We start from the raw sequence: 26,547 nt of genomic DNA on the forward strand, positions 1-26,547 counted from the left end.
TAAATGGGGTGAGGGCTCAGTCTAAGCAAGATAACTTTTCACAGTGGCCATTGTTAATTGTAGGGAAAGTGCCTCAGCATCGTGCTTACGCTCTGATTAAAATGAATTCAAAATATCGTATTTGTCCCGCTGAAGATCCGAAAGAAGTGGTTAGTCTGTAAATATAAGATGCAGCTTATGTGAGCGATGGTGGTATAGTGGTGAGCATAGCTGCCTTCCAAGCAGTTGACCCGGGTTTGATTCCCGGCCATCGCAACTGAGATATTTTTAACCCCTTGCAGGTCAGAACTGATTTAGGGGAGACCTCACAACAGGATTTTATAACAAATAAAAATCTTAATTACAATTGACAGAATACTTTCATCAACTAATAAATGGGTTCTCAGTCAGAAGCAATATTAAAAATGGTAGTTAAATAAACTTTAATCCTCCATGATTGTCCATCCATAATACAGCTGCCTGTCAGTGCTGTGTTATTTCAGCCTCCAGACTGTATTGAAAGCGATAGCATTGCCCTCAAATAGCCCAGAATCCCGGACACAGCAACACACGTGTTGGGAAGCTCACCCTGGGTACACAAGGACACTCAGTATTACACCACCCACAATGGGACACACACACAATGACACACAGAAAACCAGCAAGAGGCTTTCAGGACACACAAAGGGAGGGCTAGAGAAAGACACTGAGGATACCAGAGAGAGACAGACAAACAGACTGAGTAACACGAGCCAGAGACTGAGGGAAAGACAGAGACTGCGAGAGAGACAGAGGGAGAGCTAGGCAGACAGGGAAAGAGAGACTGAGAGGAAGGGAGGGACTGGTATGAAGATGTTTTCTGTTGTGTAAATGTGTTCCCTATTATGCAAAGGTGTGCCCTGTTGTGTAAAGTTGTTCCCTGTTGCGTAAAGGTGTTCCCTGTTGTACAAAGGTGTTCCCTGTTGTTTAAACATGTTCGCTGTTGTGTAAAGGTGTTCCCTGTTGTGTAAAGGTGTTCCCTGTTGCGTAAAGTTGTTCCCTGTTGCGTAAAGGTGTTCCCTGTTGTACAAAGGTGTTCCCTGTTGTTTAAACATGTTCCCTGTTGTGTAAACGTGTTCCATGTTGTGTAAAAATGTTCCCTGTTGTATAAATATGTTCCTTGTTGTGTAAAGATGTTTCCTGTTGTATAAAGATGTTACCTATTGTATAACTGTGTTCCCTGTTGCGAAAAATTTCTCCCTGTTGTGGAAATGTGTTCCCTGTTGTGTACATGTGTTCCCTGTTGTGTAAAGGTGTTCCCTGTTGTATAAATGTGTTCCCTGTCGTGTAAATGTGTTCCCTTTTATGTAAAGATGTTCCCTGTTGTGTAAAGGTGTTCCCTGTTGCGTAAAGGTGTTCCCTGTTGTATAAATATGTTCCTTGTTGTGTAAAGATGTTTCCTGTTGTATAAAGATGTTACCTATTGTGTAACTGTGTTCCCTGTTGCGAAAAATTGCTCCCTGTTGTGGAAATGTGTTCCCTGTTGTGTACATGTGTTCCCTGTTGTGTAAAGGTGTTCCCTGTTGTATAAATGTGTTCCCTGTTGTGTAAAGGTGTTCACTGATGTGTAAATGTGTTCCCTGTTGTGTTAAGGTGTTCCCTGTTGTGTAAAGGTGTTCCCTGATGTGTAAATGTGTTCCCGGTTATGTAACGATGTTCCCTGTTGTGTAGATGTGTTCCCTGTTGTGTAATGGTGTTCCCTGTTGTATAATGATGTTCCCTGTTGTGTAATGGCCTGAATGAATATCATAGAAACATAGAAGATAGGAGCAGGGACAGGGTACTGAATTTGGATGATCAGCCATGATCTCATTAAATGGTGGAGCAGGCTCGAGGGGCCGAATGGCCTACTCCTGCTCCTATATTCTATGTTTCTCCCTTAAAATTGATCTTCAATTCATTTTTGTGGATTATTGTTTTAAGTCATAAAGGACTTTAAAATAATAAATGGGGTGAGGGCTCCGTCTAAGCAAGATAACTATTCACAGTGGCCATTGTTAATTGTAGGGAAAGTGCCTCAGCATCGTGCTTACGCTCTGATTAAAATGAATTCAAAATATCGTATTTGTCCCGCTGAAGATCCGAAAGAAGTGGTTAGTCTGTAAATATAAGATGCAACTTATGTGAGAGATGGTGGTATAGTGGTGAGCATAGCTGCCTTCCAAGCAGTTGACCCGAGTTCGATTCCCGGCCATCGCAACCGAGATATTTTTAACCCCTTGCAGGTCAGAACTGATTTATGGGAGACCTCACAACAGGATTTTATAACAAATAAAAATCTTAATTACAATTGACAGAATACTTTCATCAACTAATAAATGGGTTCTCAGTCAGAAGCAATATTAAAAATGGTAGTTAAATAAACTTTAATCCTCCATGATTGTCCATCCATAATACAGCTGCCTGTCAGTGCTGTGTTATTTCAGCCTCCAGACTGTATTGAAAGCGATAGCATTGCCCTCAAATAGCCCAGAATCCCGGACACAGCAACACACGTGTTGGGAAGCTCACCCTGGCTACAAAAGGACACTCAGTATTACACCACCCACAATGGGACACACACACAATGACACACAGAAAACCAGCAAGAGGCTTTCAGGACACACAAAGGGAGGGCTAGAGAAAGACACTGACGATACCAGAGAGAGACAGACAAACAGACTGAGTAACACGAGCCAGAGACTGAGGGAAAGACAGAGACAGAGGGAGAGCTAGAGAGACTGAGAGGAAGGGAGCGACTGGTATGAAGATGTTTTCTGTTGTGTAAATGTGTTCCCTATTATGCAAAGGTGTGCCCTGTTGTGTAAAGATGTTCCCTGTTGTGTAAAGGTGTTCCCTGTTGTGTAAAGTTGTTCCCTGTTGCGTAAAGGTGTTCCCTTTTGTACAAAGGTGTTCCCTGTTGTTTAAACATGTTCGCTGTTGTGTAAAGGTGTTCCCTGTTGTGTAAAGATGTTCCCTGTTGTATAAATATGTTCCTTGTTGTGTAAAGATGTTTCCTGTTGTATAAAGATGTTACCTATTGTATAACTGTGTTCCCTGTTGCGAAAAATTTCTCCCTGTTGTGGAAATGTGTTCCCTGTTGTGTACATGTGTTCCCTGTTGTGTAAAGGTGTTCCCTGTTGTATAAATGTGTTCCCTGTCGTGTAAATGTGTTCCCTTTTATGTAAAGATGTTCCCTGTTGTGTAAAGGTGTTCCCTGTTGCGTAAAGGTGTTCCCCATTGTATAAATATGTTCCTTGTTGTGTAAAGATGTTTCCTGTTGTATAAAGATGTTACCTATTGTGTAACTGTGTTCCCTGTTGCGAAAAATTGCTCCCTGTTGTGGAAATGTGTTCCCTGTTGTGTACATGTGTTCCCTGTTGTGTAAAGGTGTTCCCTATTGTATAAATGTGTTCCCTGTTGTGTAAAGGTGTTCCCTGATGTGTAAATGTGTTCCCTGTTGTGTAAAGGTGTTCCCTGTTGTGTAAAGGTGTTCCCTGATGTGTAAATGTGTTCCCTGTTATGTAACGATGTTCCCTGTTGTGTAGATGTGTTCCCTGTTGTGTAAAGGTGTTCCCTGTTGTATAATGATGTTCCCTGTTGTGTAACGGCCTGAATGAATATCATAGAAACATAGAAGATAGGAGCAGGGACAGGGTACTGAATTTGGATGATCAGCCATGATCTCATTAAATGGTGGAGCAGGCTCGAGGGGCCGAATGGCCTACTCCTGCTCCTATATTCTATGTTTCTCCCTTAAAATTGATCTTCAATTCATTTTTGTGGATTATTGTTTTAAGTCATAAAGGACTTTAAAATAATAAATGGGGTGAGGGCTCAGTCTAAGCAAGATAACTATTCACAGTGGCCATTGTTAATTGTAGGGAAAGGGCCTCAGCATCGTGCTTACGCTCTGATTAAAATGAATTCAAAATATCGTATTTGTCCCGCTGAAGATCCGAAAGAAGTGGTTAGTCTGTAAATATAAGATGCAGTTTATGTGAGCGATGGTGGTATAGTGGTGAGCATAGCTGCCTTCCAAGCAATTGACCCGGGTTCGATTCCCGGCCATCGCAACCGAGATATTTTTAACCCCTTGCAGGTCAGAACTGATTTATGGGAGACCTTCCAACAGGATTTTATAACAAATAAAAATCTTAATTACAATTGACAGAATACTTTCATCAACTAATAAATGGGTTCTCAGTCAGAAGCAATATTAAAAATGGTAGTTAAATAAACTTTAATCCTCCATGATTGTCCATCCATAATACAGCTGCCTGTCAGTGCTGTGTTATTTCAGCCTCCAGACTGTATTGAAAGCGATAGCATTGCCCTCAAATAGCCCAGAATCCCGGACACAGCAACACACGTGTTGGGAAGCTCACCCTGGCTACACAAGGACACTCAGTATTACACCACCCACAATGGGACACACACACAATGACACACAGAAAACCAGCAAGAGGCTTTCAGGACACACAAAGGGAGGGCTAGAGAAAGACACTGAGGATACCAGAGAGAGACAGACAAACAGACTGAGTAACACGAGCCAGAGACTGAGGGAAAGACAGAGACTGCGAGAGAGACAGAGGGAGAGCTAGACAGACAGGGAAAGAGAGACTGAGAGGAAGGGAGGGACTGGTATGAAGATGTTTTCTGTTGTGTAAATGTGTTCCCTATTATGCAAAGGTGTGCCCTGTTGTGTAAAGTTGTTCCCTGTTGCGTAAAGGTGTTCCCTGTTGTACAAAGGTGTTCCCTGTTGTTTAAACATGTTCGCTGTTGTGTAAAGGTGTTCCCTGTTGTGTAAAGGTGTTCCCTGTTGCGTAAAGTTGTTCCCTGTTGCGTAAAGGTGTTCCCTGTTGTTTAAACATGTTCCCTGTTGTGTAAACGTGTTCCATGTTGTGTAAAGATGTTCCCTGTTGTATAAATATGTTCCTTGTTGTGTAAAGATGTTTCCTGTTGTATAAAGATGTTACCTATTGTATAACTGTGTTCCCTGTTGCGAAAAATTTCTCCCTGTTGTGGAAATGTGTTCCCTGTTGTGTACATGTGTTCCCTGTTGTGTAAAGGTGTTCCCTGTTGTATAAATGTGTTCCCTGTCGTGTAAATGTGTTCCCTTTTATGTAAAGATGTTCCCTGTTGTGTAAAGGTGTTCCCTGTTGCGTAAAGGTGTTCCCTGTTGTATAAATATGTTCCTTGTTGTGTAAAGATGTTTCCTGTTGTATAAAGATGTTACCTATTGTGTAACTGTGTTCCCTGTTGCGAAAAATTTCTCCCTGTTGTGGAAATGTGTTCCCTGTTGTGTACATGTGTTCCCTGTTGTATAAAGGTGTTCCCTGTTGTATAAATGTGTTCCCTGTTGTGTAAAGGTGTTCCCTGATGTGTAAATGTGTTCCCTGTTGTGTAAACGTGTTCCCTGTTGTGTAAAGGTGTTCCCTGATGTGTAAATGTGTTCCCTGTTATGTAACGATGTTCCCTGTTGTGTAGATGTGTTCCCTGTTGTGTAAAGGTGTTCCCTGTTGTATAATGATGTTCCCTGTTGTGTAACGGCCTGAATGAATATCATAGAAACATAGAAGATAGGAGCAGGGACAGGGTACTGAATTTGGATGATCAGCCATGATCTCATTAAATGGTGGAGCAGGCTCGAGGGGCCGAATGGCCTACTCCTGCTCCTATATTCTATGTTTCTCCCTTAAAATTGATCTTCAATTCATTTTTGTGGATTATTGTTTTAAGTCATAAAGGACTTTAAAATAATAAATGGGGTGAGGGCTCAGTCTAAGCAAGATAACTATTCACAGTGGCCATTGTTAATTGTAGGGAAAGTGCCTCAGCATCGTGCTTACGCTCTGATTAAAATGAATTCAAAATATCGTATTTGTCCCGCTGAAGATCCGAAAGAAGTGGTTAGTCTGTAAATATAAGATGCAGCTTATGTGAGCGATGGTGGTATAGTGGTGAGCATAGCTGCCTTCCAAGCAGTTGACCCGGGTTCGATTCCCGGCCATCGCAACCGAGATATTTTTAACCCCTTGCAGGTCAGAACTGATTTAGGGGAGACCTTACAACAGGATTTTATAACAAATAAAAATCTTAATTATAATTGACAGAATACTTTCATCAACTAATAAATGGGTTCTCAGTCAGAAGCAATATTAAAAATGGTAGTTAAATAAACTTTAATCCTCCATGATTGTCCATCCATAATACAGCTGCCTGTCAGTGCTGTGTTATTTCAGCCTCCAGACTGTATTGAAAGCGATAGCATTGCCCTCAAATAGCCCAGAATCCCGGACACAGCAACACACGTGTTGGGAAGCTCACCCTGGCTACACAAGGACACTCAGTATTACACCACCCACAATGGGACACACACACAATGACACACAGAAAACCAGCAAGAGGCTTTCAGGACACACAAAGGGAGGGCTAGAGAAAGACACTGAGGATACCAGAGAGAGACAGACAAACAGACTGAGTAACACGAGCCAGAGACTGAGGGAAAGACAGAGACTGCGAGAGAGACAGAGGGAGAGCTAGACAGACAGGGAAAGAGAGACTGAGAGGAAGGGAGGGACTGGTATGAAGATGTTTTCTGTTGTGTAAATGTGTTCCCTATTATGCAAAGGTGTGCCCTGTTGTGTAAAGTTGTTCCCTGTTGCGTAAAGGTGTTCCCTGTTGTTTAAACATGTTCGCTGTTGTGTAAAGGTGTTCCCTGTTGTGTAAAGGTGTTCCCTGTTGCGTAAAGTTGTTCCCTGTTGCGTAAAGGAGTTCCCTGTTGTTTAAACATGTTCCCTGTTGTGTAAACGTGTTCCATGTTGTGTAAAGATGTTCCCTGTTGTATAAATATGTTCCTTGTTGTGTAAAGATGTTTCCTGTTGTATAAAGATGTTACCTATTGTATAACTGTGTTCCCTGTTGCGAAAAATTTCTCCCTGTTGTGGAAATGTGTTCCCTGTTGTGTACATGTGTTCCCTGTTGTGTAAAGGTGTTCCCTGTTGTATAAATGTGTTCCCTGTCGTGTAAATGTGTTCCCTTTTATGTAAAGATGTTCCCTGTTGTGTAAAGGTGTTCCCTGTTGCGTAAAGGTGTTCCCTGTTGTATAAATATGTTCCTTGTTGTGTAAAGATGTTTCCTGTTGTATAAAGATGTTACCTATTGTGTAACTGTGTTCCCTGTTGCGAAAAATTGCTCCCTGTTGTGGAAATGTGTTCCCTGTTGTGTACATGTGTTCCCTGTTGTGTAAAGGTATTCCCTGTTGTATAAATGTGTTCCCTGTTGTGTAAAGGTGTTCCCTGATGTGTAAATGTGTTCCCTGTTTTGTAAAGGTGTTCCCTGTTGTGTAAAGGTGTTCCCTGATGTGTAAATGTGTTCCCTGTTATGTAATGATGTTCCCTGTTGTGTAGATGTGTTCCCTGTTGTGTAAAGGTGTTCCCTGTTGTATAATGATGTTCCCTGTTGTGTAACGGCCTGAATGAATATCATAGAAACATAGAAGATAGGAGCAGGGACAGGGTACTGAATTTGGATGATCAGCCATGATCTCATTAAATGGTGGAGCAGGCTCGAGGGGCCGAATGGCCTACTCCTGCTCCTATATTCTATGTTTCTCCCTTAAAATTGATCTTCAATTCATTTTTGTGGATTATTGTTTTAAGTCATAAAGGACTTTAAAATAATAAATGGGGTGAGGGCTCAGTCTAAGCAAGATAACTTTTCACAGTGGCCATTGTTAATTGTAGGGAAAGTGCCTCAGCATCGTGCTTACGCTCTGATTAAAATGAATTCAAAATATCGTATTTGTCCCGCTGAAGATCCGAAAGAAGTGGTTAGTCTGTAAATGTAAGATGCAGCTTATGTGAGCGATGGTGGTATAGTGGTGAGCATAGCTGCCTTCCAAGCAGTTGACCCGGGTTCGATTCCCGGCCATCGCAACCGAGATATTTTTAACCCCTTGCAGGTCAGAACTGATTTATGGGAGACCTTACAACAGGATTTTATAACAAATAAAAATCTTAATTACAATTGACAGAATACTTTCATCAACTAATAAATGGGTTCTCAGTCAGAAGCAATATTAAAAATGGTAGTTAAATAAACTTTAATCCTCCATGATTGTCCATCCATAATACAGCTGCCTGTCAGTGCTGTGTTATTTCAGCCTCCAGACTGTATTGAAAGCGATAGCATTGCCCTCAAATAGCCCAGAATCCCGGACACAGCAACACACGTGTTGGGAAGCTCACCCTGGCTACACAAGGACACTCAGTATTACACCACCCACAATGGGACACACACACAATGACACACAGAAAACCAGCAAGAGGCTTTCAGGACACACAAAGGGAGGGCTAGAGAAAGACACTGAGGATACCAGAGAGAGACAGACAAACAGACTGAGTAACACGAGCCAGAGACTGAGGGAAAGACAGAGACTGCGAGAGAGACAGAGGGAGAGCTAGACAGACAGGGAAAGAGAGACTGAGAGGAAGGGAGGGACTGGTATGAAGATGTTTTCTGTTGTGTAAATGTGTTCCCTATTATGCAAAGGTGTGCCCTGTTGTGTAAAGTTGTTCCCTGTTGCGTAAAGGTGTTCCCTGTTGTACAAAGGTGTTCCCTGTTGTTTAAACATGTTCGCTGTTGTGTAAAGGTGCTCCCTGTTGTGTAAAGGTGTTCCCTGTTGCGTAAAGTTGTTCCCTGTTGCGTAAAGGTGTTCCCTGTTGTTTAAACATGTTCCCTGTTGTGTAAACGTGTTCCATGTTGTGTCAAGATGTTCCCTGTTGTATAAATATGTTCCTTGTTGTGTAAAGATGTTTCCTGTTGTATAAAGATGTTACCTATTGTATAACTGTGTTCCCTGTTGCGAAAAATTTCTCCCTGTTGTGGAAATGTGTTCCCTGTTGTGTACATGTGTTCCCTGTTGTGTAAAGGTGTTCCCTGTTGTATAAATGTGTTCCCTGTCGTGTAAATGTGTTCCCTTTTATGTAAAGATGTTCCCTGTTGTGTAAAGGAGTTCCCTGTTGCGTAAAGGTGTTCCCTGTTGTATAAATATGTTCCTTGTTGTGTAAAGATGTTTCCTGTTGTATAAAGATGTTACCTATTGTGTAACTGTGTTCCCTGTTGCGAAAAATTGCTCCCTGTTGTGGAAATGTGTTCCCTGTTGTGTACATGTGTTCCCTGTTGTGTAAAGGTGTTCCCTGTTGTATAAATGTGTTCCCTGTTGTGTAAAGGTGTTCCCTGATGTGTAAATGTGTTCCCTGTTGTGTAAAGGTGTTCCCTGTTGTGTAAAGGTGTTCCCTGATGTGTAAATGTGTTCCCTGTTATGTAATGATGTTCCCTGTTGTGTAGATGTGTTCCCTGTTGTGTAAAGGTGTTCCCTGTTGTGTAACGGCCTGAATGAATATCATAGAAACATAGAAGATAGGAGCAGGGACAGGGTACTGAATTTGGATGATCAGCCATGATCTCATTAAATGGTGGAGCAGGCTCGAGGGGCCGAATGGCCTACTCCTGCTCCTATATTCTATGTTTCTCCCTTAAAATTGATCTTCAATTCATTTTTGTGGATTATTGTTTTAAGTCATAAAGGACTTTAAAATAATAAATGGGGTGAGGGCTCAGTCTAAGCAAGATAACTTTTCACAGTGGCCATTGTTAATTGTAGGGAAAGTGCCTCAGCATCGTGCTTACGCTCTGATTAAAATGAATTCAAAATATCGTATTTGTCCCGCTGAAGATCCGAAAGAAGTGCTTAGTCTGTAAATGTAAGATGCAGCTTATGTGAGCGATGGTGGTATAGTGGTGAGCATAGCTGCCTTCCAAGCAGTTGACCCGGGTTCGATTCCCGGCCATCGCAACCGAGATATTTTTAACCCCTTGCAGGTCAGAACTGATTTATGGGAGACCTTCCAACAGGATTTTATAACAAATAAAAATCTTAATTACAATTGACAGAATACTTTCATCAACTAATAAATGGGTTCTCAGTCAGAAGCAATATTAAAAATGGTAGTTAAATAAACTTTAATCCTCCATGATTGTCCATCCATAATACAGCTGCCTGTCAGTGCTGTGTTATTTCAGCCTCCAGACTGTATTGAAAGCGATAGCATTGCCCTCAAATAGCCCAGAATCCCGGACACAGCAACACACGTGTTGGGAAGCTCACCATGGCTACACAAGGACACTCAGTATTACACCACCCACATTGGGACACACACACAATGACACACAGAAAACCAGCAAGAGGCTTTCAGGACACACAAAGGGAGGGCTAGAGAAAGACACTGAGGATACCAGAGAGAGACAAACAAACAGACTGAGTAACACGAGCCAGAGACTGAGGGAAAGACAGAGACTGCGAGAGCGACAGAGGGAGAGCGAGAGAGACTGAGAGGAAGGGAGGGACTGGTATGAAGATGTTTTCTGTTGTGTAAATGTGTTCCCTATTATGCAAAGGTGTGCCCTGTTGTGTAAAGATGTTCCCTGTTGTGTAAAGGTGTTCCCTGTTGTGTAAAGTTGTTCCCTGTTGCGTAAAGGTGTTCCCTGTTGTACAAAGGTGTTCCCTGTTGTTTAAACATGTTCGCTGTTGTGTAAAGGTGTTCCCTGTTGTGTAAAGGTGTTCCCTGTTGCGTAAATTTGTTCCCTGTTGTGTAAAGGTGTTCCCTGTTGTACAAAGGTGTTCCCTGTTGTTTAAACATGTTCCCTGTTGTGTAAACGTGTTCCATGTTGTGTAAAGATGTTCCCTGTTGTATAAATATGTTCCTTGTTGTGTAAAGATGTTTCCTGTTGTATAAAGATGTTACCTATTGTATAACTGTGTTCCCTGTTGCGAAAAATTTCTCCCTGTTGTGGAAATGTGTTCCCTGTTGTGTACATGTGTTCCCTGTTGTGTAAAGGTGTTCCCTGTTGTATAAATGTGTTCCCTGTCGTGTAAATGTGTTCCCTTTTATGTAAAGATGTTCCCTGTTGTGTAAAGGTGTTCCCTGTTGCGTAAAGGTGTTCCCTTTTGTATAAATATGTTCCTTGTTGTGTAAAGATGTTTCCTGTTGTATAAAGATGTTACCTATTGTGTAACTGTGTTCCCTGTTGCGAAAAATTGCTCCCTGTTGTGGAAATGTGTTCCCTGTTGTGTACATGTGTTCCCTGTTGTGTAAAGGTGTTCCCTGTTGTATAAATGTGTTCCCTGTTGTGTAAAGGTGTTCCCTGATGTGTAAATGTGTTCCCTGTTGTGTAAAGGTGTTCCCTGTTGTGTAAAGGTGTTCCCTGATGTGTAAATGTGTTCCCTGTTATGTAACGATGTTCCCTGTTGTGTAGATGTGTTCCCTGTTGTGTAAAGGTGTTCCCTGTTGTATAATGATGTTCCCTGTTGTGTAACGGCCTGAATGAATATCATAGAAACATAGAAGATAGGAGCAGGGACAGGGTACTGAATTTGGATGATCAGCCATGATCTCATTAAATGGTGGAGCAGGCTCGAGGGGCCGAATGGCCTACTCCTGCTCCTATATTCTATGTTTCTCCCTTAAAATTGATCTTCAATTCATTTTTGTGGATTATTGTTTTAAGTCATAAAGGACTTTAAAATAATAAATGGGGTGAGGGCTCAGTCTAAGCAAGATTACTTTTCACAGTGGCCATTGTTAATTGTAGGGAAAGTGCCTCAGCATCGTGCTTACGCTCTGATTAAAATGAATTCAAAATATCGTATTTGTCCCGCTGAAGATCCGAAAGAAGTGGTTAGTCTGTAAATATAAGATGCAGCTTATGTGAGCGATGGTGGTATAGTGGTGAGCATAGCTGCCTTCCAAGCAGTTGACCCGGGTTCGATTCCCGGCCATCGCAACCGAGATATTTTTAACCCCTTGCAGGTCAGAACTGATTTATGGGAGACCTTACAACAGGATTTTATAACAAATAAAAATCTTAATTACAATTGACAGAATACTTTCATCAACTAATAAATGGGTTCTCAGTCAGAAGCAATATTAAAAATGGTAGTGAAATAAACTTTAATCCTCCATGATTGTCCATCCATAATACAGCTGCCTGTCAGTGCTGTGTTATTTCAGCCTCCAGACTGTATTGAAAGCGATAGCATTGCCCTCAAATAGCCCAGAATCCCGGACACAGCAACACACGTGTTGGGAAGCTCACCCTGGCTACACAAGGACACTCAGTATTACACCACCCACAATGGGACACACACACAATGACACACAGAAAACCAGCAAGAGGCTTTCAGGACACACAAAGGGAGGGCTAGAGAAAGACACTGAGGATACCAGAGAGAGACAGACAAACAGACTGAGTAACACGAGCCAGAGACTGAGGGAAAGACAGAGACTGCGAGAGAGACAGAGGGAGAGCTAGACAGACAGGGAAAGAGAGACTGAGAGGAAGGGAGGGACTGGTATGAAGATGTTTTCTGTTGTGTAAATGTGTTCCCTATTATGCAAAGGTGTGCCCTGTTGTGTAAAGTTGTTCCCTGTTGCGTAAAGGTGTTCCCTGTTGTTTAAACATGTTCGCTGTTGTGTAAAGGTGTTCCCTGTTGTGTAAAGGTGTTCCCTGTTGCGTAAAGTTGTTCCCTGTTGCGTAAAGGAGTTCCCTGTTGTTTAAACATGTTCCCTGTTGTGTAAACGTGTTCCATGTTGTGTAAAGATGTTCCCTGTTGTATAAATATGTTCCTTGTTGTGTAAAGATGTTTCCTGTTGTATAAAGATGTTACCTATTGTATAACTGTGTTCCCTGTTGCGAAAAATTTCTCCCTGTTGTGGAAATGTGTTCCCTGTTGTGTACATGTGTTCCCTGTTGTGTAAAGGTGTTCCCTGTTGTATAAATGTGTTCCCTGTCGTGTAAATGTGTTCCCTTTTATGTAAAGATGTTCCCTGTTGTGTAAAGGTGTTCCCTGTTGCGTAAAGGTGTTCCCTGTTGTATAAATATGTTCCTTGTTGTGTAAAGATGTTTCCTGTTGTATAAAGATGTTACCTATTGTGTAACTGTGTTCCCTGTTGCGAAAAATTGCTCCCTGTTGTGGAAATGTGTTCCCTGTTGTGTACATGTGTTCCCTGTTGTGTAAAGGTATTCCCTGTTGTATAAATGTGTTCCCTGTTGTGTAAAGGTGTTCCCTGATGTGTAAATGTGTTCCCTGTTTTGTAAAGGTGTTCCCTGTTGTGTAAAGGTGTTCCCTGATGTGTAAATGTGTTCCCTGTTATGTAATGATGTTCCCTGTTGTGTAGATGTGTTCCCTGTTGTGTAAAGGTGTTCCCTGTTGTATAATGATGTTCCCTGTTGTGTAACGGCCTGAATGAATATCATAGAAACATAGAAGATAGGAGCAGGGACAGGGTACTGAATTTGGATGATCAGCCATGATCTCATTAAATGGTGGAGCAGGCTCGAGGGGCCGAATGGCCTACTCCTGCTCCTATATTCTATGTTTCTCCCTTAAAATTGATCTTCAATTCATTTTTGTGGATTATTGTTTTAAGTCATAAAGGACTTTAAAATAATAAATGGGGTGAGGGCTCAGTCTAAGCAAGATAACTTTTCACAGTGGCCATTGTTAATTGTAGGGAAAGTGCCTCAGCATCGTGCTTACGCTCTGATTAAAATGAATTCAAAATATCGTATTTGTCCCGCTGAAGATCCGAAAGAAGTGGTTAGTCTGTAAATGTAAGATGCAGCTTATGTGAGCGATGGTGGTATAGTGGTGAGCATAGCTGCCTTCCAAGCAGTTGACCCGGGTTCGATTCCCGGCCATCGCAACCGAGATATTTTTAACCCCTTGCAGGTCAGAACTGATTTATGGGAGACCTTACAACAGGATTTTATAACAAATAAAAATCTTAATTACAATTGACAGAATACTTTCATCAACTAATAAATGGGTTCTCAGTCAGAAGCAATATTAAAAATGGTAGTTAAATAAACTTTAATCCTCCATGATTGTCCATCCATAATACAGCTGCCTGTCAGTGCTGTGTTATTTCAGCCTCCAGACTGTATTGAAAGCGATAGCATTGCCCTCAAATAGCCCAGAATCCCGGACACAGCAACACACGTGTTGGGAAGCTCACCCTGGCTACACAAGGACACTCAGTATTACACCACCCACAATGGGACACACACACAATGACACACAGAAAACCAGCAAGAGGCTTTCAGGACACACAAAGGGAGGGCTAGAGAAAGACACTGAGGATACCAGAGAGAGACAGACAAACAGACTGAGTAACACGAGCCAGAGACTGAGGGAAAGACAGAGACTGCGAGAGAGACAGAGGGAGAGCTAGACAGACAGGGAAAGAGAGACTGAGAGGAAGGGAGGGACTGGTATGAAGATGTTTTCTGTTGTGTAAATGTGTTCCCTATTATGCAAAGGTGTGCCCTGTTGTGTAAAGTTGTTCCCTGTTGCGTAAAGGTGTTCCCTGTTGTACAAAGGTGTTCCCTGTTGTTTAAACATGTTCGCTGTTGTGTAAAGGTGCTCCCTGTTGTGTAAAGGTGTTCCCTGTTGCGTAAAGTTGTTCCCTGTTGCGTAAAGGTGTTCCCTGTTGTTTAAACATGTTCCCTGTTGTGTAAACGTGTTCCATGTTGTGTCAAGATGTTCCCTGTTGTATAAATATGTTCCTTGTTGTGTAAAGATGTTTCCTGTTGTATAAAGATGTTACCTATTGTATAACTGTGTTCCCTGTTGCGAAAAATTTCTCCCTGTTGTGGAAATGTGTTCCCTGTTGTGTACATGTGTTCCCTGTTGTGTAAAGGTGTTCCCTGTTGTATAAATGTGTTCCCTGTCGTGTAAATGTGTTCCCTTTTATGTAAAGATGTTCCCTGTTGTGTAAAGGAGTTCCCTGTTGCGTAAAGGTGTTCCCTGTTGTATAAATATGTTCCTTGTTGTGTAAAGATGTTTCCTGTTGTATAAAGATGTTACCTATTGTGTAACTGTGTTCCCTGTTGCGAAAAATTGCTCCCTGTTGTGGAAATGTGTTCCCTGTTGTGTACATGTGTTCCCTGTTGTGTAAAGGTGTTCCCTGTTGTATAAATGTGTTCCCTGTTGTGTAAAGGTGTTCCCTGATGTGTAAATGTGTTCCCTGTTGTGTAAAGGTGTTCCCTGTTGTGTAAAGGTGTTCCCTGATGTGTAAATGTGTTCCCTGTTATGTAATGATGTTCCCTGTTGTGTAGATGTGTTCCCTGTTGTGTAAAGGTGTTCCCTGTTGTGTAACGGCCTGAATGAATATCATAGAAACATAGAAGATAGGAGCAGGGACAGGGTACTGAATTTGGATGATCAGCCATGATCTCATTAAATGGTGGAGCAGGCTCGAGGGGCCGAATGGCCTACTCCTGCTCCTATATTCTATGTTTCTCCCTTAAAATTGATCTTCAATTCATTTTTGTGGATTATTGTTTTAAGTCATAAAGGACTTTAAAATAATAAATGGGGTGAGGGCTCAGTCTAAGCAAGATAACTTTTCACAGTGGCCATTGTTAATTGTAGGGAAAGTGCCTCAGCATCGTGCTTACGCTCTGATTAAAATGAATTCAAAATATCGTATTTGTCCCGCTGAAGATCCGAAAGAAGTGCTTAGTCTGTAAATGTAAGATGCAGCTTATGTGAGCGATGGTGGTATAGTGGTGAGCATAGCTGCCTTCCAAGCAGTTGACCCGGGTTCGATTCCCGGCCATCGCAACCGAGATATTTTTAACCCCTTGCAGGTCAGAACTGATTTATGGGAGACCTTCCAACAGGATTTTATAACAAATAAAAATCTTAATTACAATTGACAGAATACTTTCATCAACTAATAAATGGGTTCTCAGTCAGAAGCAATATTAAAAATGGTAGTTAAATAAACTTTAATCCTCCATGATTGTCCATCCATAATACAGCTGCCTGTCAGTGCTGTGTTATTTCAGCCTCCAGACTGTATTGAAAGCGATAGCATTGCCCTCAAATAGCCCAGAATCCCGGACACAGCAACACACGTGTTGGGAAGCTCACCATGGCTACACAAGGACACTCAGTATTACACCACCCACATTGGGACACACACACAATGACACACAGAAAACCAGCAAGAGGCTTTCAGGACACACAAAGGGAGGGCTAGAGAAAGACACTGAGGATACCAGAGAGAGACAAACAAACAGACTGAGTAACACGAGCCAGAGACTGAGGGAAAGACAGAGACTGCGAGAGCGACAGAGGGAGAGCGAGAGAGACTGAGAGGAAGGGAGGGACTGGTATGAAGATGTTTTCTGTTGTGTAAATGTGTTCCCTATTATGCAAAGGTGTGCCCTGTTGTGTAAAGATGTTCCCTGTTGTGTAAAGGTGTTCCCTGTTGTGTAAAGTTGTTCCCTGTTGCGTAAAGGTGTTCCCTGTTGTACAAAGGTGTTCCCTGTTGTTTAAACATGTTCGCTGTTGTGTAAAGGTGTTCCCTGTTGTGTAAAGGTGTTCCCTGTTGCGTAAATTTGTTCCCTGTTGTGTAAAGGTGTTCCCTGTTGTACAAAGGTGTTCCCTGTTGTTTAAACATGTTCCCTGTTGTGTAAACGTGTTCCATGTTGTGTAAAGATGTTCCCTGTTGTATAAATATGTTCCTTGTTGTGTAAAGATGTTTCCTGTTGTATAAAGATGTTACCTATTGTATAACTGTGTTCCCTGTTGCGAAAAATTTCTCCCTGTTGTGGAAATGTGTTCCCTGTTGTGTACATGTGTTCCCTGTTGTGTAAAGGTGTTCCCTGTTGTATAAATGTGTTCCCTGTCGTGTAAATGTGTTCCCTTTTATGTAAAGATGTTCCCTGTTGTGTAAAGGTGTTCCCTGTTGCGTAAAGGTGTTCCCTGTTGTATAAATATGTTCCTTGTTGTGAAAAGATGTTTCCTGTTGTATAAAGATGTTACCTATTGTGTAACTGTGTTCCCTGTTGCGAAAAATTGCTCCCTGTTGTGGAAATGTGTTCCCTGTTGTGTACATGTGTTCCCTGTTGTGTAAAGGTGTTCCCTGTTGTATAAATGTGTTCCCTGTTGTGTAAAGGTGTTCCCTGATGTGTAAATGTGTTCCCTGTTGTGTAAAGGTGTTCCCTGTTGTGTAAAGGTGTTCCCTGATGTGTAAATGTGTTCCCTGTTATGTAACGATGTTCCCTGTTGTGTAGATGTGTTCCCTGTTGTGTAAAGGTGTTCCCTGTTGTATAATGATGTTCCCTGTTGTGTAACGGCCTGAATGAATATCATAGAAACATAGAAGATAGGAGCAGGGACAGGGTACTGAATTTGGATGATCAGCCATGATCTCATTAAATGGTGGAGCAGGCTCGAGGGGCCGAATGGCCTACTCCTGCTCCTATATTCTATGTTTCTCCCTTAAAATTGATCTTCAATTCATTTTTGTGGATTATTGTTTTAAGTCATAAAGGACTTTAAAATAATAAATGGGGTGAGGGCTCAGTCTAAGCAAGATAACTATTCACAGTGGCCATTGTTAATTGTAGGGAAAGTGCCTCAGCATCGTGCTTACGCTCTGATTAAAATGAATTCAAAATATCGTATTTGTCCCGCTGAAGATCCGAAAGAAGTGGTTAGTCTGTAAATATAAGATGTTGCTTGTGTGAGCGATGGTGGTATAGTGGTGAGCATAGCTGCCTTCCAAGCAGTTGACCCGGGTTCGATTCCCGGCCATCGCAACCGAGATATTTTTAACCCCTTGCATGGCAGAACTGATTTATGGGAGACCTCACAACAGGATTTTATAACAAATAAAAATCTTAATTACAATTGACAGAATACTTTCATCAACTAATAAATGGGTTCTCAGTCAGAAGCAATATTAAAAACGGTAGTTAAATAAACTTTAATCCTCCATGATTGTCCATCCATAATACAGCTGCCTGTCAGTGCTGTGTTATTTCAGCCTCCAGACTGTATTGAAAGCGATAGCATTGCCCTCAAATAGCCCAGAATCCCGGACACAGCAACACACGTGTTGGGAAGCTCACCCTGGCTACACAAGGACACTCAGTATTACACCACCCACAATGGGACACACACACAATGACACACAGAAAACCAGCAAGAGGCTTTCAGGACACACAAAGGGAGGGCTAGAGAAAGACACTGAGGATACCAGAGAGAGACAGACAAACAGACTGAGTAACACGAGCCAGAGACTGAGGGAAAGACAGAGACTGCGAGAGAGACAGAGGGAGAGCTAGACAGACAGGGAAAGAGAGACTGAGAGGAAGGGACGGACTGGTATGAAGATGTTTTCTGTTGTGTAAATATTTTCCCTATTATGCAAAGGTGTGCCCTGTTGTGTAAAGTTGTTCCCTGTTGCGTAAAGGTGTTCCCTGTTGTACAAAGGTGTTCCCTGTTGTTTAAACATGTTCGCTGTTGTGTAAAGGTGTTCCCTGTTGTGTAAAGGTGTTCCCTGTTGCGTAAAGTTGTTCCCTGTTGCGTAAAGGTGTTCCCTGTTGTACAAAGGTGTTCCCTGTTGTTTAAACATGTTCCCTGTTGTGTAAACGTGTTCCATGTTGTGTAAAGATGTTCCCTGTTGTATAAATATGTTCCTTGTTGTGTAAAGATGTTTCCTGTTGTATAAAGATGTTACCTATTGTGTAACTGTGTTCCCTGTTGCGAAAAATTGCTCCCTGTTGTGGAAATGTGTTCCCTGTTGTGTACATGTGTTCCCTGTTGTGTAAAGGTGTTCCCTGTTGTGTAAAGGTGTTCCCTGTTGTGTAAAGGTGTTCCCTGATGTGTAAATGTGTTCCCTGTTGTGTAAAGGTGTTCCCTGTTGTGTAAAGGTGTTCCCTGATGTGTAAATGTGTTCCCTGTTATGTAACGATGTTCCCTGTTGTGTAGATGTGTTCCCTGTTGTGTAAAGGTGTTCCCTGTTGTATAATGATGTTCCCTGTTGTGTAACGGCCTGAATGAATATCATAGAAACATAGAAGATAGGAGCAGGGACAGGGTACTGAATTTGGATGATCAGCCATGATCTCATTAAATGGTGGAGCAGGCTCGAGGGGCCGAATGGCCTACTCCTGCTCCTATATTCTATGTTTCTCCCTTAAAATTGATCTTCAATTCATTTTTGTGGATTATTGTTTTAAGTCATAAAGGACTTTAAAATAATAAATGGGGTGAGGGCTCAGTCTAAGCAAGATAACTTTTCACAGTGGCCATTGTTAATTGTAGGGAAAGTGCTTCAGCATCGTGCTTACGCTCTGATTAAAATGAATTCAAAATATCGTATTTGTCCCGCTGAAGATCCGAAAGAAGTGGTTAGTCTGTAAATATAAGATGCAGCTTACGTGAGCGATGGTGGTATAGTGGTGAGCATAGCTGCCTTCCAAGCAGTTGACCCGGGTTCGATTCCCGGCCATCGCAACCGAGATATTTTTAACCCCTTGCAGGTCAGAACTGATTTATGGGAGACCTTACAACAGGATTTTATAACAAATAAAAATCTTAATTACAATTGACAGAATACTTTCATCAACTAATAAATGGGTTCTCAGTCAGAAGCAATATTAAAAATGGTAGTTAAATAAACTTTAATCCTCCATGATTGTCCATCCATAATACAGCTGCCTGTCAGTGCTGTGTTATTTCAGCCTCCAGACTGTATTGAAAGCGATAGCATTGCCCTCAAATAGCCCAGAATCCCGGACACAGCAACACACGTGTTGAGAAGCTCACCCTGGCTACACAAGGACACTCAGTATTACACCACCCACAATGGGACACACACACAGTGACACACAGAAAACCAGCAAGAGGCTTTCAGGACACACAAAGGGAGGGCTAGAGAAAGACACTGAGGATACCAGAGAGAGACAGACAAACAGACTGAGTAACACGAGCCAGAGACTGAGGGAAAGACAGAGACTGCGAGAGAGACAGAGGGAGAGCTAGACAGACAGGGAAAGAGAGACTGAGAGGAAGGGAGGGACTGGTATGAAGATGTTTTCTGTTGTGTAAATGTGTTCCCTATTATGCAAAGGTGTGCCCTGTTGTGTAAAGTTGTTCCCTGTTGCGTAAAGGTGTTCCCTGTTGTACAAAGGTGTTCCCTGTTGTTTAAACATGTTCGCTGTTGTGTAAAGGTGTTCCCTGTTGTGTAAAGGTGTTCCCTGTTGCGTAAAGTTGTTCCCTGTTGCGTAAAGGTGTTCCCTGTTGTACAAAGGTGTTCCCTGTTGTTTAAACATGTTCCCTGTTGTGTAAACGTGTTCCATGTTGTGTAAAGATGTTCCCTGTTGTATAAATATGTTCCTTGTTGTGTAAAGATGTTTCCTGTTGTATAAAGATGTTACCTATTGTATAACTGTGTTCCCTGTTGCGAAAAATTTCTCCCTGTTGTGGAAATGTGTTCCCTGTTGTGTACATGTGTTCCCTGTTGTGTAAAGGTGTTCCCTGTTGTATAAATGTGTTCCCTGTCGTGTAAATGTGTTCCCTTTTATGTAAAGATGTTCCCTGTTGTGTAAAGGTGTTCCCTGTTGCGAAAAGGTGTTCCCTGTTGTATAAATATGTTCCTTGTTGTGTAAAGATGTTTCCTGTTGTATAAAGATGTTACCTATTGTGTAACTGTGTTCCCTGTTGCGAAAAATTGCTCCCTGTTGTGGAAATGTGTTCCCTGTTGTGTACATGTGTTCCCTGTTGTGTAAAGGTGTTCCCTGTTGTATAAATGTGTTCCCTGTTGTGTAAAGGTGTTCCCTGATGTGTAAATGTGTTCCCTGTTGTGTAAAGGTGTTCCCTGTTGTGTAAAGGTGTTCCCTGATGTGTAAATGTGTTCCCTGTTATGTAACGATGTTCCCTGTTGTGTAGATGTGTTCCCTGTTGTGTAAAGGTGTTCCCTGTTGTATAATGATGTTCCCTGTTGTGTAACGGCCTGAATGAATATCATAGAAACATAGAAGATAGGAGCAGGGACAGGGTACTGAATTTGGATGATCAGCCATGATCTCATTAAATGGTGGAGCAGGCTCGAGGGGCCGAATGACCTACTCCTGCTCCTATATTCTATGTTTCTCCCTTAAAATTGATCTTCAATTCATTTTTGTGGATTATTGTTTTAAGTCATAAAGGACTTTAAAATAATAAATGGGGTGAGGGCTCAGTCTAAGCAAGATAACTATTCACAGTGGCCATTGTTAATTGTAGGGAAAGTGCCTCAGCATCGTGCTTACGCTCTGATTAAAATGAATTCAAAATATCGTATTTGTCCCGCTGAAGATCCGAAAGAAGTGGTTAGTCTGTAAATATAAGATGCAGCTTATGTGAGCGATGGTGGTATAGTGGTGAGCATAGCTGCCTTCCAAGCAGTTGACCCGGGTTCGATTCCTGGCCATCGCAACCGAGACATTTTTAACCCCTTACAGGTCAGAACTGATTTATGGGAGACCTTACAACAGGATTTTATAACAAATAAAAATCTTAATTACAATTGACAGAATACTTTCATCAACTAATAAATGGGTTCTCAGTCAGAAGCAATATTAAAAATGGTAGTTAAATAAACTTTAATCCTCCATGATTGTCCTTCCATAATACAGCTGCCTGTCAGTGCTGTGTTATTTCAGCCTCCAGACTGTATTGAAAGCGATAGCATTGCCCTCAAATAGCCCAGAATCCCGGACACAGCAACACACGTGTTGGGAAGCTCACCCTGGCTACACAAGGACACTCAGTATTACACCACCCACAATGGGACACACACACAATGACACACAGAAAACCAGCAAGAGGCTTTCAGGACACAGAAAGGGAGGGCTAGAGAAAGACACTGAGGATACCAGAGAGAGACAGACAAACAGACTGAGTAACACGAGCCAGAGACTGAGGGAAAGACAGAGACTGCGAGAGAGACAGAGGGAGAGCTAGACAGACAGGGAAAGAGAGACTGAGAGGAAGGGAGGGACTGGTATGAAGATGTTTTCTGTTGTGTAAATGTGTTCCCTATTATGCAAAGGTGTGCCCTGTTGTGTAAAGTTGTTCCCTGTTGCGTAAAGGTGTTCCCTGTTGTACAAAGGTGTTCCCTGTTGTTTAAACATGTTCGCTGTTGTGTAAAGGTGTTCCCTGTTGTGTAAAGGTGTTCCCTGTTGCGTAAAGTTGTTCCCTGTTGCGTAAAGGTGTTCCCTGTTGTACAAAGGTGTTCCCTGTTGTTTAAACATGTTCCCTGTTGTGTAAACGTGTTCCATGTTGTGTAAAGATGTTCCCTGTTGTATAAATATGTTCCTTGTTGTGTAAAGATGTTTCCTGTTGTATAAAGATGTTACCTATTGTATAACTGTGTTCCCTGTTGCGAAAAATTTCTCCCTGTTGTGGAAATGTGTTCCCTGTTGTGTACATGTGTTCCCTGTTGTGTAAAGGTGTTCCCTGTTGTATAAATGTGTTCCCTGTTGTGTAAAGGTGTTCCCTGATGTGTAAATGTGTTCCCTGTTGTGTAAAGGTGTTCCCTGTTGTGTAAAGGTGTTCCCTGATGTGTAAATGTGTTCCCTGTTATGTAACGATGTTCCCTGTTGTGTAGATGTGTTCCCTGTTGTGTAAAGGTGTTCCCTGTTGTATAATGATGTTCCCTGTTGTGTAACGGCCTGAATGAATATCATAGAAACATAGAAGATAGGAGCAGGGACAGGGTACTGAATTTGGATGATCAGCCATGATCTCATTAAATGGTGGAGCAGGCTCGAGGGGCCGAATGGCCTACTCCTGCTCCTATATTCTATGTTTCTCCCTTAAAATTGATCTTCAATTCATTTTTGTGGATTATTGTTTTAAGTCATAAAGGACTTTAAAATAATAAATGGGGTGAGGGCTCAGTCTAAGCAAGATAACTATTCACAGTGGCCATTGTTAATTGTAGGGAAAGTGCCTCAGCATCGTGCTTACGCTCTGATTAAAATGAATTCAAAATATCGTATTTGTCCCGCTGAAGATCCGAAAGAAGTGGTTAGTCTGTAAATATAAGATGCAGCTTATGTGAGCGATGGTGGTATAGTGGTGAGCATAGCTGCCTTCCAAGCAGTTGACCCGGGTTCGATTCCCGGCCATCGCAACCGAGACATTTTTAACCCCTTGCAGGTCAGAACTGATTTATGGGAGACCTTACAACAGGATTTTATAACAAATAAAAATCTTAATTACAATTGACAGAATACTTTCATCAACTAATAAATGGGTTCTCAGTCAGAAGCAATATTAAAAATGGTAGTTAAATAAACTTTAATCCTCCATGATTGTCCATCCATAATACAGCTGCCTGTCAGTGCTGTGTTATTTCAGTCTCCAGACTGTATTGAAAGCGATAGCATTGCCCTCAAATAGCCCAGAATCCCGGACACAGCAACACACGTGTTGGGAAGCTCACCCTGGCTACACAAGGACACTCAGTATTACACCACCCACAATGGGACACACACACAATGACACACAGAAAACCAGCAAGAGGCTTTCAGGACACACAAAGGGAGGGCTAGATAGAGAAAGACACTGAGGATACCAGAGAGAGACAGACAAACAGACTGAGTAACACGAGCCAGAGACTGAGGGAAAGACAGAGACTGCGAGAGAGACAGAGGGGAGAGATTGAGAGGAAGGAAGGGACTGGTATGAAGATGTTTTCTGTTGTGTAAATGTGTTCCCTATTATGCAAAGGTGTGCCCTGTTGTGTAAAGATGTTCCCTGTTGTGTAAAGGTGTTCCCTGTTGTGTAAAGTTGTTCCCTGTTGCGTAAAGGTGTTCCCTGTTGTACAAAGGTGTTCCCTGTTGTTTAAACATGTTCGCTGTTGTGTATAGGTGTTCCCTGTTGTGTAAAGGTGTTCCCTGTTGCGTAAAGTTGTTCCCTGTTGCGTAAAGGTTTTCCCTGTTGTACAAAGGTGTTCCCTGTTGTTTAAACATGTTCCCTGTTGTGTAAACGTGTTCCATGTTGTGTAAAGATGTTCCCTGTTGTATAAATATGTTCCTTGTTGTGTAAAGATGTTTCCTGTTGTATAAAGATGTTACCTATTGTATAACTGTGTTCCCTGTTGCGAAAGATTTCTCCCTGTTTTGGAAATGTGTTCCCTGTTGTGTACATGTGTTCCCTGTTGTGTAAAGGTGTTCCCTGTTGTATAAATGTGTTCCCTGTCGTGTAAATGTGTTCCCTTTTATGTAAAGATGTTCCCTGTTGTGTAAAGGTGTTCCCTGTTGCGTAAAGGTGTTCCCTGTTGTATAAATATGTTCCTTGTTGTGTAAAGATGTTTCCTGTTGTATAAAGATGTTACCTATTGTGTAACTGTGTTCCCTGTTGCGAAAAATTTCTCCCTGTTGTGGAAATGTGTTCCCTGTTGTGTACATGTGTTCCCTGTTGTATAAAGGTGTTCCCTGTTGTATAAATGTGTTCCCTGTTGTGTAAAGGTGTTCCCTGATGTGTAAATGTGTTCCCTGTTGTGTAAAGGTGTTCCCTGTTGTGTAAAGGTGTTCCCTGATGTGTAAATGTGTTCCCTGTTATGTAACGATGTTCCCTGTTGTGTAGATGTGTTCCCTGTTGTGTAAAGGTGTTCCCTGTTGTATAATGATGTTCCCTGTTGTGTAACGGCCTGAATGAATATCATAGAAACATAGAAGATAGGAGCAGGGACAGGGTACTGAATTTGGATGATCAGCCATGATCTCATTAAATGGTGGAGCAGGCTCGAGGGGCCGAATGGCCTACTCCTGCTCCTATATTCTATGTTTCTCCCTTAAAATTGATCTTCAATTCATTTTTGTGGATTATTGTTTTAAGTCATAAAGGACTTTAAAATAATAAATGGGGTGAGGGCTCAGTCTAAGCAAGATAACTATTCACAGTGGCCATTGTTAATTGTAGGGAAAGTGCCTCAGCATCGTGCTTACGCTCTGATTAAAATGAATTCAAAATATCGTATTTGTCCCGCTGAAGATCCGAAAGAAGTGGTTAGTCTGTAAATATAAGATGCAGCTTATGTGAGCGATGGTGGTATAGTGGTGAGCATAGCTGCCTTCCAAGCAGTTGACCCGGGTTCGATTCCCGGCCATCGCAACCGAGATATTTTTAACCCCTTGCAGGTCAGAACTGATTTAGGGGAGACCTTACAACAGGATTTTATAACAAATAAAAATCTTAATTACAATTGACAGAATACTTTCATCAACTAATAAATGGGTTCTCAGTCAGAAGCAATATTAAAAATGGTAGTTAAATAAACTTTAATCCTCCATGATTGTCCATCCATAATACAGCTGCCTGTCAGTGCTGTGTTATTTCAGCCTCCAGACTGTATTGAAAGCGATAGCATTGCCCTCAAATAGCCCAGAATCCCGGACACAGCAACACACGTGTTGGGAAGCTCACCCTGGCTACACAAGGACACTCAGTATTACACCACCCACAATGGGACACACACAGAAAACCAGCAAGAGGCTTTCAGGACACACAAAGGGAGGGCTAGAGAAAGACAGAGGATACCAGAGAGAGACAGACAAACAGACTGAGTAACACGAGCGAGAGACAGAGACTGAGAGACAGAGGGAGAGATAGACAGACAGGGAAAGAGAGACTGAGAGGAAGGGAGGGACTGGTATGAAGATGTTTCTGTTGTGTAAATGTGTTCCCTATTATGCAAACGTGTGCCCTGTTGTGTAAAGGTGTTCCCTGTTGTGTAAAGTTGTTCCCTGTTGCGTAAAGGTGTTCCCTGTTGTACAAAGGTGTTCCCTGTTGTTTAAACATGTTCCCTGTTGTGTAAACGTGTTCCATGTTGTGTAAAGATGTTCCCTGTTGTATAAATATGTTCCTTGTTGTGTAAAGATGTTTCCTGTTGTATAAAGATGTTACCTATTGTATAACTGTGTTCCCTGTTGCGAAAAATTTCTCCCTGTTGTGGAAATGTGTTCCCTGTTGTGTACATGTGTTCCCTGTTGTGTAAAGGTGTTCCCTGTTATGTAAAGATGTTCCCTGTTGTGTAAAGGTGTTCCCTGTTGCGTAAAGATGTTCCCTGTTGTATAAATATGTTCCTTGTTGTGTAAAGATGTTTCCTGTTGTATAAAGATGTTACCTATTGTGTAACTGTGTTCCCTGTTGCGAAAAATTGCTCCCTGTTGTGGAAATGTGTTCCCTGTTGTGTACATGTGTTCCCTGTTGTGTAAAGGTGTTCCCTGTTGTATAAATATGTTCCCTGTTGTGTAAAGGTGTTCCCTGATGTGTAAATGTGTTCCCTGTTGTGTAAAGGTGTTCCCTGTTGTGGAAAGGTGTTCCCTGATGTGTAAATGTGTTCCCTGTTATGTAACTATGTTCCCTGTTGTGTAGATGTGTTCCCTGTTGTGTAAAGGTGTTCCCTGTTGTATAATGATGTTCCCTGTTGTGTAACGGCCTGAATGAATATCATAGAAACATAGAAGATAGGAGCAGGGACAGGGTACTGAATTTGGATGATCAGCCATGATCTCATTAAATGGTGGAGCAGGCTCGAGGGGCCGAATGGCCTACTCCTGCTCCTATATTCTATGTTTCTCCCTTAAAATTGATCTTCAATTCATTTTTGTGGATTATTGTTTTAAGTC

General features: G+C 41.9%; 14 non-coding genes across 14 annotated transcripts; all 14 read left to right on the forward strand.

Moving 5' to 3' along the window:
* The first annotated feature begins 183 nt into the window (after nucleotides 1-183).
* Nucleotides 184-255, forward strand: trnag-ucc (transfer RNA glycine (anticodon UCC)). The gene has a single exon. It is a non-coding gene; the product is annotated as a tRNA-Gly (tRNA).
* A 1,890-nt stretch (nucleotides 256-2,145) lies between these two features.
* On the forward strand, nucleotides 2,146-2,217 carry trnag-ucc (transfer RNA glycine (anticodon UCC)). The gene has a single exon. It is a non-coding gene; the product is annotated as a tRNA-Gly (tRNA).
* A 1,784-nt stretch (nucleotides 2,218-4,001) lies between these two features.
* Nucleotides 4,002-4,073, forward strand: trnag-ucc (transfer RNA glycine (anticodon UCC)). Its single transcript has one exon. It is a non-coding gene; the product is annotated as a tRNA-Gly (tRNA).
* Nucleotides 4,074-5,943: 1,870 nt separating this feature from the next.
* Nucleotides 5,944-6,015, forward strand: trnag-ucc (transfer RNA glycine (anticodon UCC)). Its single transcript has one exon. It is a non-coding gene; the product is annotated as a tRNA-Gly (tRNA).
* A 1,850-nt stretch (nucleotides 6,016-7,865) lies between these two features.
* trnag-ucc (transfer RNA glycine (anticodon UCC)) lies at nucleotides 7,866-7,937 on the forward strand. The gene has a single exon. It is a non-coding gene; the product is annotated as a tRNA-Gly (tRNA).
* Nucleotides 7,938-9,787: 1,850 nt separating this feature from the next.
* On the forward strand, nucleotides 9,788-9,859 carry trnag-ucc (transfer RNA glycine (anticodon UCC)). The gene has a single exon. It is a non-coding gene; the product is annotated as a tRNA-Gly (tRNA).
* A 1,916-nt stretch (nucleotides 9,860-11,775) lies between these two features.
* On the forward strand, nucleotides 11,776-11,847 carry trnag-ucc (transfer RNA glycine (anticodon UCC)). Its single transcript has one exon. It is a non-coding gene; the product is annotated as a tRNA-Gly (tRNA).
* A 1,850-nt stretch (nucleotides 11,848-13,697) lies between these two features.
* On the forward strand, nucleotides 13,698-13,769 carry trnag-ucc (transfer RNA glycine (anticodon UCC)). Its single transcript has one exon. It is a non-coding gene; the product is annotated as a tRNA-Gly (tRNA).
* Nucleotides 13,770-15,619: 1,850 nt separating this feature from the next.
* trnag-ucc (transfer RNA glycine (anticodon UCC)) lies at nucleotides 15,620-15,691 on the forward strand. Its single transcript has one exon. It is a non-coding gene; the product is annotated as a tRNA-Gly (tRNA).
* A 1,916-nt stretch (nucleotides 15,692-17,607) lies between these two features.
* Nucleotides 17,608-17,679, forward strand: trnag-ucc (transfer RNA glycine (anticodon UCC)). Its single transcript has one exon. It is a non-coding gene; the product is annotated as a tRNA-Gly (tRNA).
* A 1,630-nt stretch (nucleotides 17,680-19,309) lies between these two features.
* Nucleotides 19,310-19,381, forward strand: trnag-ucc (transfer RNA glycine (anticodon UCC)). Its single transcript has one exon. It is a non-coding gene; the product is annotated as a tRNA-Gly (tRNA).
* Nucleotides 19,382-21,271: 1,890 nt separating this feature from the next.
* trnag-ucc (transfer RNA glycine (anticodon UCC)) lies at nucleotides 21,272-21,343 on the forward strand. The gene has a single exon. It is a non-coding gene; the product is annotated as a tRNA-Gly (tRNA).
* Nucleotides 21,344-22,973: 1,630 nt separating this feature from the next.
* On the forward strand, nucleotides 22,974-23,045 carry trnag-ucc (transfer RNA glycine (anticodon UCC)). The gene has a single exon. It is a non-coding gene; the product is annotated as a tRNA-Gly (tRNA).
* A 1,913-nt stretch (nucleotides 23,046-24,958) lies between these two features.
* trnag-ucc (transfer RNA glycine (anticodon UCC)) lies at nucleotides 24,959-25,030 on the forward strand. Its single transcript has one exon. It is a non-coding gene; the product is annotated as a tRNA-Gly (tRNA).
* The last annotated feature ends 1,517 nt before the right edge of the window (nucleotides 25,031-26,547 follow it).

Source organism: Somniosus microcephalus, chromosome 29, assembly GCF_052327205.1.
Source record: "Somniosus microcephalus isolate GS21.2 chromosome 29, FLI_Smic_1.0, whole genome shotgun sequence".
In the NCBI taxonomy this organism is placed as follows: Eukaryota; Metazoa; Chordata; class Chondrichthyes; order Squaliformes; family Somniosidae; genus Somniosus; species Somniosus microcephalus.